At 36.2% G+C, this 12,782-nt stretch overlaps 1 long non-coding RNA gene across 1 annotated transcript; it reads left to right on the forward strand.

Moving 5' to 3' along the window:
- Positions 1-5,743: 5,743 nt before the first annotated feature.
- Positions 5,744-11,493, forward strand: LOC110479142 (uncharacterized). The gene is made up of 4 exons (XR_002466871.3): positions 5,744-5,935; positions 9,240-9,303; positions 9,391-9,599; positions 11,221-11,493. It is a non-coding gene; the product is annotated as an uncharacterized LOC110479142 (long non-coding RNA).
- Positions 11,494-12,782: the final 1,289 nt, after the last annotated feature.

Here is a 12,782-nt window from a genome sequence, read left to right on the forward strand (position 1 = left end):
AGGACTCATCAGGGTGTATTAAGTATTATTCTCTCATACACCTGTAAAGTACACTACTTCAGATTTGGTAAGTGTGATCTGTAGGTACAAAAGAGTAGAATGCTGTTATAAATATGAGTATTACAAATAAATATAGATTGCAGAAAAATATTTTCTTAATTCTATATTTCATGAAGCAAAGTATTTTTTAATAAAAGAAGTCATCCAGTTGAAGGATTTTAAATATTTAAATTCTAAACTTTTCATGTAAATAATAGATGAATTTTCCAAACATAGCTGCATAATTAGCTCACAATAATGTGTGGACTTCTTCCATTTTATCACTGATATTTGCCATTCATATACATACCTCATTGTGTTTGTGTGTGTGTGTACATTCACACATATAGATTTAACTGATGTACCACTAGAAATATAATTATCTGGGAGTTTACCTCCCTTGGGAATAATAACGCTTATTATCACTCAGTTATACTTAGAGTATGTTTTTACCATTACGATGAACTCTTAGATGATCACTCTTTGTATCTCTTTTAAAGAAATCACTTTTGTTTGTTTCTTACTTTTCTAGATTATCTGTCATTCTTAGCATTTGTCTAAAATGTCAGCAAGTGGATTTTTTTACGTTATTATTTCTAAATCCAGAATTTCCTATTCTATTCAAAAAGCTTTTTTCAATTTATTTAGGTAGCAAAGACTAATTGTGAAATTTAGACTTTGAAGTCTGTTACTATTTTTAATTCCTGCATTGGTTTTGGAAGGTAGAGGATGGGAAGGTTAGGATTTTTATATTGTTTTTAATTTATGGCACTGAACTGATTTATGTGGAAGTGGTGTTTTTTACCAATTAGTGTCTTTCTTAAATTTGTAGATTTTTTTTCCCTCTATTGAAATTGAATTTCTCAAATTTTGGATTAAAAACCTTTGGACTGGACTGCTAAGATAATTGCTATATTAAACAAACTTGCCAGGCACTATGAAAATACAGATATATTTCATTTTTAGAGCAAGCAAATTAGTAAATGAATCCAAAAGATATATAGATAATTATGTTTTCCACTGGCCAAGTCTAAAATCTTTAGTTTCCAAAATTTCAACATAATCTTCAGCCTTTAAAACATGCAGTTCTTGTTTTATGTCTAAGGTAACAAAGAAAAAAAAATCACTCAGTATTTATACAAGTTAAAGTCAACTACTGACCTCTCTACCAATTCTATAGACTACTATTAACCTTGTCTGCAGGAGAGTGGTGATTTTAAGAATTATGACTGTTTTTTTTGAATGCTCCAGCAGTCTCAGATCATTTACTCCCCAGTGTATCACAGGACTCAGACTTTTCCAGATGGGAAAATGATAAGACGAGGAAGATGGCAGGTCAGTCTTGAGGCAGCTTCAAGAAAATTGCTGCAAAATGAATCATGCAGGTCTGCAATGCTTTACCCAGCATTTTTCTGTTGAAATTCATTAAACCAAAGGTTGCTGACAAACTGAATGAAATTATTGTGCAGTATGCTCTAAGAAGCCAGAAAGGCTTTGTCCATCATCTCAGCTATAAATAAACTAGAGGATCCTGGAAATATTCTGCATGCTTGTGTTATCCATAACATTTTATACAGATTTGTCGCGTGCTTAAATCTCACCATCAGTTTCAGCTGTAAAACAAATAAAAAATCTGGTCCTTGAAATTTTTCAACAGTTTATTTCATGCTTATTGTCAATTATATCAAACTGTTACTAGTGATATTTCTTCACCTGGCTATGCAGACCTGTATTTACTTGTCTATATAATCAACTAATTAGTTTTGCACAGATGATATAATGAGGGAGCATACACTCAAATGAACACAGCATTGCTGTTAGGAAATTTCATATCTTAGTCCAAATCTCTGAACAAATGGAAGAAGAAAGACAGCTAACACCAGAAATCTTTCCTAAGTACTGGCAGCCCAAGCTGTTCTCTGAGCAGGTAAAATGTGTTTGGGAATCATGAGGTTAAACAACACACATTTCAAACTGCTCTTTCTTGTTTGCATATTGCAGGGTTTAGTGTTCCAACTTTTGTGTCTCTGATAGCTAGATTAATATTTACTGCAATGAATTTCATGTTTATTTTAATGAATGTCATGTTTATTGTAATACTGTTTCATGGCTCCTGGTTCTGTAATTACAAGAAGCATGCTAACACTGTATGAGTCAGAACCGAACCACTGGAGAAGAGCAGTAACACCCCGGTCTGAACATTTTCCTTAAGGTTGGAGGAACAGATACATTTCACCTGCTTTTCCTGCCTTCTCACCATGTTGCTCGTTGTCTTTGTAGGAACCAAGAAAACCTCTGGACCAGAGGGAGAGGTGCAGAGTACCACCCTTGCTATATAGGTTATGCTGATCCTAGTGCTCATGGAAGGGCAGGGGTGTCATTACAATGGCTTTGGGGAGGTCTGCATTGTAGACTACAAAGGCTAGTGAGACAACCTCATGCTTCATTTCATCTAATATGAATAAACTGGGCTTGAGCAACAGGGGCATAAACTAGACTGCTTTTGTAACATGAGGATTCACACTGCTCCTGCTTAAACAAGGCAAGATATAATAAGTTCCTTCAAGCCTAATTCAGCAGATTCATAGTAGAGAGAAACTGATGGGGAGCCAGCCATTAATAAATTTAACATTATTTTTGATTAGTGTGATTTTCTTCAAAAAAGAGAACTATTAAGTAGTTTATGTGCTTTTATTCAATGTTTTATGTAAATTATTTGACAAATTGTAATACATCTATTTCCTATGAGAAAAATGGCTGGAATTTCAGTGGCATGGGCAAGACAATTATAGAAAAACTCCACTCCTGAGAACTTGTTCTATATGTTTTATCACACCCTAGGTACTAATATATGACAAAATCCTTCTGCTCTTAATGCTGTCACATTTGTGTGAGATGAAGGTTGTTGTCTCACCCACACATCTTTAGGATGACACTTTAATTGGAAAGTGGTATTGTTGGGAACATTTATGAATAATTTAGTATGTCCTCCCCACTCATCTTTTTATATGTTCAAGTCATTATTTTATTTATTATTTATTAAGTCCTGACACTATGCTGATAGCTATACAGAATAGAGGAGAAGACAAAGAACCTGCCCTTATGCATCTTATGCAGCAAGAAACATAGAAAGCTGTTTTCCATCCTACTCATAAGATAGTAAACACATTCTGGCTGTGGTCCAGAATTCTTCCTCTCTTGGAGCTTTCCTTCGCTGACAAATACAACAATAAAATTAATAGTAAATATATCTCAATATGAGTGTACTGTTAAGCTTGTCTGGCTTTAATGTTCTTATCCTCTGAGATCTTAGTTTCCTGCTCAAGTTTTCTTTTTCTAGCAGAAATACACAAATGTTCTTGTTGTACTGAAGTTAACAGGATTTAACCTGTATTGGTATCAGAGCATGTCGACAGAGACAATTCTATCTTCCTTTACAGGGAGCTTAAACTTGTTAACCTTTTACAAAACAACAGTATTGTTTGCTTACTTTTCTTTCTCTCTTTTTCTTTCAATGTTCTTACACACTTGCAAATCAATTTGCTTATGACATATTGGGTCAAAAGGATTTGGCTGCAGACCCATGTGTTCTATTCAGGTCTGTAAGGCAAGCATACAGAGAAACTACATTGATTCATTGGCTGTGCTGGCCATACAATTCCTTCCTGATGCAGAACTGACTTGTTGATATTTATTATATTACTTATCCTATTATATCTCTTATGGTATTAATTTGTTGGACATGAAACATATAAACAACTTTTGTTGTCAAAACATGAAAAAACCCTGATTAGAATAATGTGTTTAGGATTAAGTTATTGTCTGCAATCTGAGGAGTTTAATTCTTTTATAATTTTCAACTGAAAGACTATTTTACCTTCTAGTATATCTGCTTTTATACCTACATGATTTTTAGCAGTTCATATTCAGGAAACTTCCAATCATTCACACATTCATGAACACATATTTAAGTATATATTGGTTTAACAGGTGCACTTCCCTAAAACATATTTCTTTTTAGAGAAGCTGTTGCCCAAGGAAAAATATTCCACTACAGACAGCTGCATTCATGTGTTATGTCTCAATGCATTGTTTCTGTCCAAGGGGGCTTTTTCCCTTCTGGAAATCACCCTCTTCTAGGATATCACAGTGTTTTCTACGCTGATTATGATGTAGTGTATATGGAGTTTGTGGAGGACTGAATGATATTTTACACTGAATCACCAAACCATCCAGATAAGACTTAGTTTAGAGGAAGAAGTGTACTTGAGGAGGCAGAGCAATGAGTAGAAAACTATTGGATAATTTCTTCTTTTAAATTTTCTTTTCTGAATAGAAAAAAAATAAAACCCTATTTTAACCCTTTTCACACCAAATATTAATAGCACAATTTTTAACCTTGTGATCTCAGCCTGTATCAGGAGAGGTTCAGGTTAATCATCAGGGAGAATTTTGTCACTGAAAAGTTTGGCAAACTTTGGAAAAGGCTGCCCAGGAGAGTGGTGAAATTGCAACCACTGGAATAGTTCTAGAAGAGCTGGACAGCACTCAGTACTATGGTTTAGTTAATGTAGGGTGTTTGGTCAGATGTTGGACCTCTGGAGTCCAAAAAACTTTTACAGGTTTTTCCAGCCCTTATGATTTTATGACGTAAGGACAAGCTAAGTTGAACATGTAATTTTCACAGAAAAAAGTCCTATTTTATCCAACAGGAACAAACCAGTGATGAAAAATAAGAGGCAACATTTTGGAAAGGGGAAAGATTACAGAGCCCAGAGCAGTAGGCTGTCTTAGTACAATGTGAACAAGATTAATGTGCATGAAGCCTAATTATGTGAGAGTGAAAGGTCATCAAAATCAATTTGCAGCATGATGTACGAAGGTCATTATCAGACTGAAATTTTCTATACCTATTGAAAATGCAATAAAATATGAAGTGGATGCCTCCATAACTATGATTAGTAAAGAAAAAAGCCATTGAACCATCTACTTAAAGTTTTGTGCTGCCTTAGTTTTATTCAAGTTCAAAATATTGCAAGTAATAAGAGTTGGGTTTCTGGAAGACAATATGGCTAAAAGAATCCATTAATTTTCAGGATCTATAATGCTGAAAGAATTGAAAGCACCTTTCTAAAATTACAGTCCTCTGAATCAATAATGTAATATTTGTAATTTGTCTTTTTTTATTATTTTATCATTATTATCATTTTTATTTTCAGTTTATGGAATTAAATATACTAGAATCCATCTTTTGCTTATCTGTGGTTAAATTGCTTACTCAGGGGTGCAGATTTTCTATTTTGCTTTGTCTGTTTTGTTACAACATTTCAGTGGCAAAATGACCATTGTGCAAGCAAACATTGATCTGTACAGCCAGCAGAGAAAATATTACAATACCAACATTTAAGCCTAAAATACGTACTCAGAAATATATTTATGCATATCCTGAAGGTTAATATAGTCTATCCAATAACAGTAAAACAAGCTGATTTGTCAGAATAAGATATCTACCAAATGGTTTTCTTTTTGAAGTTTTTTGTCAGTTAAGCCATGAGAGCTAAACAGTCTATACAGGGAGCTGTCATTCAACAGGAACAAGATGTTAGTTTGAGCATGATCAGTCAGAAGCTGAATTAAATTCTGAAAACTGTGCATTAATTCCCTTTTGTGTTTTCTTCCCTCTTTTTCTGGCACAGGACTCCTTCTGTATTCTCCTATGAATAAAAAGACACTTGAAGTAGACGAAGGACCCTGGGGTGGAGAGTGGCTGCTGATTAGATACACTAATTAGATACACTTACACAAAGAAAATTTTCTTCAGCTTTCCCACTTTGCATTGTGTTTTCCACTAGAAGTTTGCATCAAAGAGAAGAAAATTAATTTCCTGCACACAGAGGTACTAAACTTGCAAGTGTTGCACTTAGCCCGGACCTTCTTCATGCAGGCTGCACAGCAGCTGCTTGCAGGGCCCACTGCAAGATCAAGGTCACAAGGTGACCTCCTCTCTTCAGGAGCTTTGTAGATAGCATCTCTGATGTACAGAAGGCTATGTATTCTGTATCACCTAGGAATGGGGTAAAAATAGCTGCTGAGGAGTCTTCCCCACATAATATGCAGCCTCTGAAAGCATATGTTTATTCAATATTAATAACTTAATAACTGTTGTCAGCATGCTTCAAACCATAAACAAAATAAGTTCTTACTGCTTGTATTTTCTTCCTTCTTTATTCCTGTGGTGTTTCACTAAATGGTGCACTCAGATCAAACTTTTAACACCCTAATGAAAAATGCTGCTGTAATTTAATTAACATTTTTCTTGTTTTTCTTAAAATTAGAAGGATTAAATTGCACCTTATGTTCTTTCAAAGACATATTTAAAATGAGGTGGCCACCACACGATGGTTCCCCTTGTGGCAGTTGGGGAAATATTCTAGACAAGAAAATGAGATTCAGCATTGCTAACAGGAAGATAAAAATACACAGTATTTGTTTTACAACCTGCTAATAATGAAGCAGACTGAAGGAATGATTGGTTGAATGCACTTAGAATAATAATAATAAAGGGCAGGGCAGATGCCGAAAGATATTTTCACATCTCTTCTTCTAACTGATGTTTGTTTCTCATGTCCTTTGTCTACATTTCCTGAATTAGTGTAGCATTCTTTGAGGGTAAATCAACCTAATTTTCCTGTCCTGACAGCTGCATCCTTGATGGTACTCAAGAAATAGTTCCAAACTTGAAACTTGGCACCAATGAAGAGGCTGCACTGGACTCAACTTGTTCTAGATATCAGGCAGAGGTTGACTGCTCTGCCTCTAAGCCCAGAGCCATCTGCAGTGGGTTGCAGCTCTGGGTCACATCAAATCTGCAGGCCCTGTGCCATACCTAACATTAAGCTGTTGAGACCCTGATGCCTTTTCATGAAAAGCCCTGCATTTTACACCAAAACTCATATGCCTGTAGGTGGCCTGAAGTACTAGGTAGCTGGTTTACCTTAAGGGTCTGTTTTGAGCAGGCAGTGGCAAAACCATTGTGAAGGATTGACTTAGGATTTCAGTGACAGCCAGCCAGATGGGAGAAAATAGCTGGCTTACAGAAATCAATGGGAGCAAATGGAACAGGATCTTACCCCTGCTGATGCCTTGAAAAGTAAGTCTTCATGTTGATGAAATAATATTAGAAAACAACTTTAAGGATTATTTCACTTCAGTTATTAACAAAACAATATTGTAACACATAAGCCTTGGGTGCCTCAGTTACATGTGCAGAAGTAAACAGTGTCCTAATTTGGCCTAACTCCACCACTGGGTTAAGTCTCCTCCCTGCAGCTAACCACTACCGTAGCTCCTGGTACACTCATCTGGGTCCTGGTGATTGATCAGTGCCCACCTCTGGTAGGGACACATTTTGCAAGGGACCTTGGGAAAAGCTGACCTGTAAGTTGGCTGACTAGAGCTTTTCCTGCCAAGGCAGTATACACAGATGTCATTTGAGTGCAAACTGATTACATACTTGCCTGAAGGACAATTCCCCATGTGAGAATTTCCACATGGACAGTGCGCTTGGGCTGCACTTGATCTCAAAGTACAGCTCCAGAAAGCACTCTGGAGAGTGGAAGGATGGGGAGTGAGGAAAGGAGTATGTACAATTCTGTTTTTTTCCCCTCCTCCTGTGTCTTGACATCTATTGAAGACTTTGGTTCCAGGGAAATAATGTTCTACATTCAAGCATTATATTATGTGTTTTATTAATAAAACATGAATTTTGTTAGCCCAGAAGAAACATACTGTTTAGGAGAATTTAGTTTTTTTTCTTACCCACCTCAAGTCAATGGTGTTTTCTCCAGGATTTACAGTCTTGATAGCAGTCAACTTGAAGAGAATTAGTCCTTACTCACATTTCCCAACCATATTTCTCCTCATGCTCTAATCATGCAAATGTTCTCTAAGTAAATAAATATTGTTTCAGGCAAAATTATGATCTCAAGAGGATGTACTTAACATTTAAAGTAGAGTTGAAAAGTGATCCCAGGTATTTTATACAGTCAAAATGAAATCAGGAAGATCTCCATGACAGCAGGTCTGCAGAAAACCACAAGATCAACAGAATAATTTGATGGACAGCTGTAGCCTTCAATGTTACATACAACTGAAGGCTTTAAATTACATTAATGAGACTACTCGAGTGTGGAATTCACTATACAGGAATTAATTCACTGTAGATTCTGATTGTTTTTACCAGTATCTGCCTCTCTTTAAGGCAAAATCATTACTTTGCTAAGGCATTTCTGGGACACATTAATAGCTAATCTCTGTACCTGTGCAGAGTTTACATTTTCATGATGGACAGGCATCACAGGGCAAAAATTAAAGACCAAAAGAAATTACTAATGTGCTATTCATCTTACATGAAATGCTGACAATCCCTTAAAAATATATGCCATGGTCACTGAGTTTGCACAGTGAAACATTTAACAGCAGGAAATGCAAATGGTCAGCTTTATGGGAATGACAATGGTCAATGCTTGGTCAACTTTAATTTGCCATGACTGGGCATGAACATAAGAATTCAGTGATTAATGACAAGATTAAATGAAATTTCTCATTAATATAATGCAGTATCTTACCCCCATGAGATAGCCTAGACACCCTAATGTCCCCTTTTCCCATTTTGTTGCCAGTATTAAGGTTTAATGAAACTGCTTTTTTCCAGCATTTGCTAATACTGTGTGTCTTTTCTTATCTGATGCTTAGAAGCTCTAGGGATTTTTTTTTACTTCTGATACAAAGTTTGTATTGCACATAGATTCAATCAGGATTACAACTAGTTCTGACAAAAGCAAAGCATTCTGTAAACTTTATCTCAATATTTTAATGCTACATTCCTTTTTGAAAAGAGGTAAGGATTTCCAGTGTCCTTGCAGTAAAAGGACTTACATGAAGGCTACAGGCTCATTGCCTTTCAACTGACGTCACCATGTTACTTCCTGTATCCTGTTTTCTGATCCATTTCAAGACTCATATCAATTGTTGACATGAACTTTGCTGATGAACATGCCCTAAGATGACCATAAACCAATTTATCGAGCAAATTAGAAGGTTATGTCTTGTGTATGAATCTTAATATCCAGATAGCTGCATCACAAAATTAAAAGAGTCAATAGCCTTGTTCTTTCTGTTCCCCTTCCCCCTTCTGATAGGTTTCAGTGGACTATTTCAAGAAAAGGAAAAAGGAACATTATTCACTAGAAAACAGTTATTCAGGTACAGTAATTTGTACTTTATGTCATATTATAATGGTGAGTGTAAATTTTCCTTTGAACCATGTTTTATTAACATTTTTTTCCACAGAGTTACATCAGAAGACTCTATAAATAAGCGATGTGCTCAGCCTGCCAGCTCTTACATGCATACCAATTACCTCTATTGGTTTCAGGACACGTAGTCAGTACTTTAAACAACCCAGATAATATTGCAAACTGAAATATTCAACATCTCCATCATGGTATGCTGTCACCACGCAGAGAAATGATTATAATTGGTAATCACTTCCACTGCTGGTAAGTTGAGTGGCATGATGCATTTTATATCCATGCCTATGTCAAACTCATTTAACATTCTGGCACAGTATATTTCGGAGAGCTAATCTAAGGGAACAACACAATGATTTTTTTGATGTTCAAAATTCTCAATTTCATGAAGAGAAGAAATTGAAGTAAATACACTTATTAATACTGTAGCATTTCCTATGTTTTCTTCCTAAAGAAAGAGGGTACAAAATAGATCACCCATCCCAAATTTCTGGTTCTAGGGGGGGCATGTCAATGACATGAAAAACTGCATAAATAAAAAATTATCAGTATTTTTAATTATACATTGCTATATCAAGGTATGACATTCATTATAATAAAGTGAACTGAAAAAGGCTTAATTCTTAAGAAAAATGTACTGATCTATCACGCTGATTTTCATTGTTTGCTTTTTTTAATAATAATGAGCATTAGAGTGTTTTGTCTAATTCCACATAAATGCATAAACAAAATCATAAAGAGAAGGCTTATATTTCTGTGGAAGAAATCAGGAAGTTGAAGAGGGTAGATAAAAGCTTCAACATTAGGAAACTCACCATCCCTGAAAAATGTTTTCCCCACTCCCACACCTCTCTTACATGTTATGCATTTCTCCTATCACACATAACATCAGTTTTTTATAATGTAGCAGTCTTTGTAGCACAGAATGAAACAGATAAAACACATTCAATATCTTTTAATAACAAACTAACAAAAAGCCCCAACTCCAGCTGCTAGATATTGCACTACTTTTCTAGAGTAGCACTATTCCACCTATGTTTAGCTGTATTATCAGACAGATGGCCACAGCTTGCTGCTTCTGATTGTTGCTGCCCTGACAAAAGAAACATAATTTTGCTGAGATATCTTCCCCACATGGGGTCTTTTTAATACAGTAATTCCATGGTCTTTATCACGTAGGTTATATGTCGAGTGATCCACAATCTGAAGTTACAGAATCACATGATCACTGAAGTTGGCAGGGACCTGTCAAGGTTGTTTGGTCCAATCCCTCTGTTAGCAGAGTCACATGAAGCAGCACCGAGCTCAGAAAAACTTTGAATATCTCAAAATAAGTGGTAGGATGAAAAAAACACCATAAAAAAGAGAAAAGAGAGAGAAAAAAGTTGCTTATTCATTCCTCCTATAGCAAGTTCATGGGAGAAAAAACGGAAATATTGGAAAACATGAAAACGTAACCTCTCTGCTAAAGCAAAGAGTGATAACTCTGCCATTCAAGAAATAAACAAAATCTGGTTTGATTCTTTTGATAATCAGAACTCACTTGGTGGCAGGTGAGATTGGCTGAAGTTAAAGTAAATGTAACCATATTTTTTCTGATGTATTTGAATAAAATCTTCAGTCTGAAAAACTAGCTTGTAAATCCTGGAGGAGCAAAGATGTCTGACAGTTTTAGCATAGTGAAAACTTTCTCAGCGATAATATTGTACATCTATACAATATTTTGTACATCTATAAGTTACTTCTAATTCACCACAAAATTGTCAAGATAAGAATCCTTCACCAGTTTGTATAATAATGAAAAAATTTGTAGTAGTTTTTGCTAGCAGATTCAGACTGAGTTATCCTAATTGTCTTTTCTGGTCTTCAGAACATGAAGAAATTGTTGACGAAGTAACTGACCTCAGCTTTAAGTGGTGTGAGCGGGACAATTCAAAATAGACTGTAGGAGAATCCTTCCTGAACAGAACTCACAAAATTTGACTGTTGCTGTGTAACAGCCGGGACCTGTGTCCCACCAGGAAAGCCATGGAGGATACGGTCTGCCAAAGCCAGATAGCTATGGCGGGGCTATCACCGAAGATGGGATGTCACTCAGGCTGTAGTTTCCAGAGAGTTTTATTGAGGGATAGAGCAGTTGGAGGTGCAGGGAGACACCCTCTCAGGAAGGGAGCGGGCTCTGAGCGCATGGTCCGGAGGGTGGGGTAAGGTATATAATGGCAACGGGGTCAGAGGGTCGGGGTACAAATCAGCCAATAATGGACCGATACAGGGGAGGAGCGACAGGGTGAGAACCGATTGGAACAGGGGGAAGGGGTGGCTAAGAATTGGGAACCAATAAAAGCATAAAGAACGAGGAACATTCTGGAATAGAGGGATAGCTCAAACCAAATATGGACATGAACAGGGATAAATGATTGGCATCGGGGAAGGTGGGAAAATGATACAGAAGTGGTTTCCCAGGGCATCCCAGGTGGGCTGTCCCTGGGACCCCCTCCCACATTGCTGTCTTTTGATCCTCAAGAATGGAGAAGTGCAACAGAGAATGTTCTAATGAAACCTGACCAAAGACTGACAAGATTGGTTTCTGTGTTACAAAGTCTGGTCCACTGAGAATTTTTGTGAACAGTGAGCAGAAATATAGACTGAACATACATTTTCTTTCAGAAAGAAATAAAGGCATGCTTTGCTATTCCACCATATCATGAAAGATGGATCAGGATGTCAAAAATTCATCCCATTACATCTCAAGAAAAAGATATTATTCTTTTTTTTCTAGTAAGACAAGTATTTTAATTGCTCCCTCTCCCTTCCTCTACAATCTAAAATTCAAAGTTATGCTTTCCTGTTTAGCTCTTCTAGTAGGATAGTGCAGACCTTTTCTGAACAGGGTATAGACTATAATCTTTATGATGGTATACTATTGTCTCTCCTGTTCTTAACCACTGAAGCCTAGATAGAGTCTTCATGTTACATGATGAATTAATGAGAATAATTCTGTACTTATTGGAAGCTGTTCTGAGAAGTTATTGATATAAAGACAATTCATCATTTTCTGGGTACCAACCGTGTCTCTGGTTTGGTGATTTCCCTTACACCATTTACTATGATAATTCCTTTGACAGTATCAGCATTTGGTAACAGGTCAAAATACAGGTATATAAGTCAATCTCTAACTTTACCTCAATAGAAGATTTCAATATTTCAAGATTTTGACATTCAAATGAAATGTCCCATTTCAGTATTCTTAGGAATAAGCTTTAGACCCTTTTTAAAATTCAAAATATACTTTACATGAGCAGTCTGTCTGCAGGCCATGAGGAATAATGTTTGCACTATATCATTGCAAAGAGTTTTTCTCAGTTTTAACTCAGCTGTTCCTGAGAGAGGCAAATCTGATGTCACATCTGACCACTCTATTTCCCTGGAAAA

Source organism: Lonchura striata, chromosome Z (genome assembly GCF_046129695.1).
Source record: "Lonchura striata isolate bLonStr1 chromosome Z, bLonStr1.mat, whole genome shotgun sequence".
Classification (NCBI taxonomy): domain Eukaryota; kingdom Metazoa; phylum Chordata; class Aves; order Passeriformes; family Estrildidae; genus Lonchura; species Lonchura striata.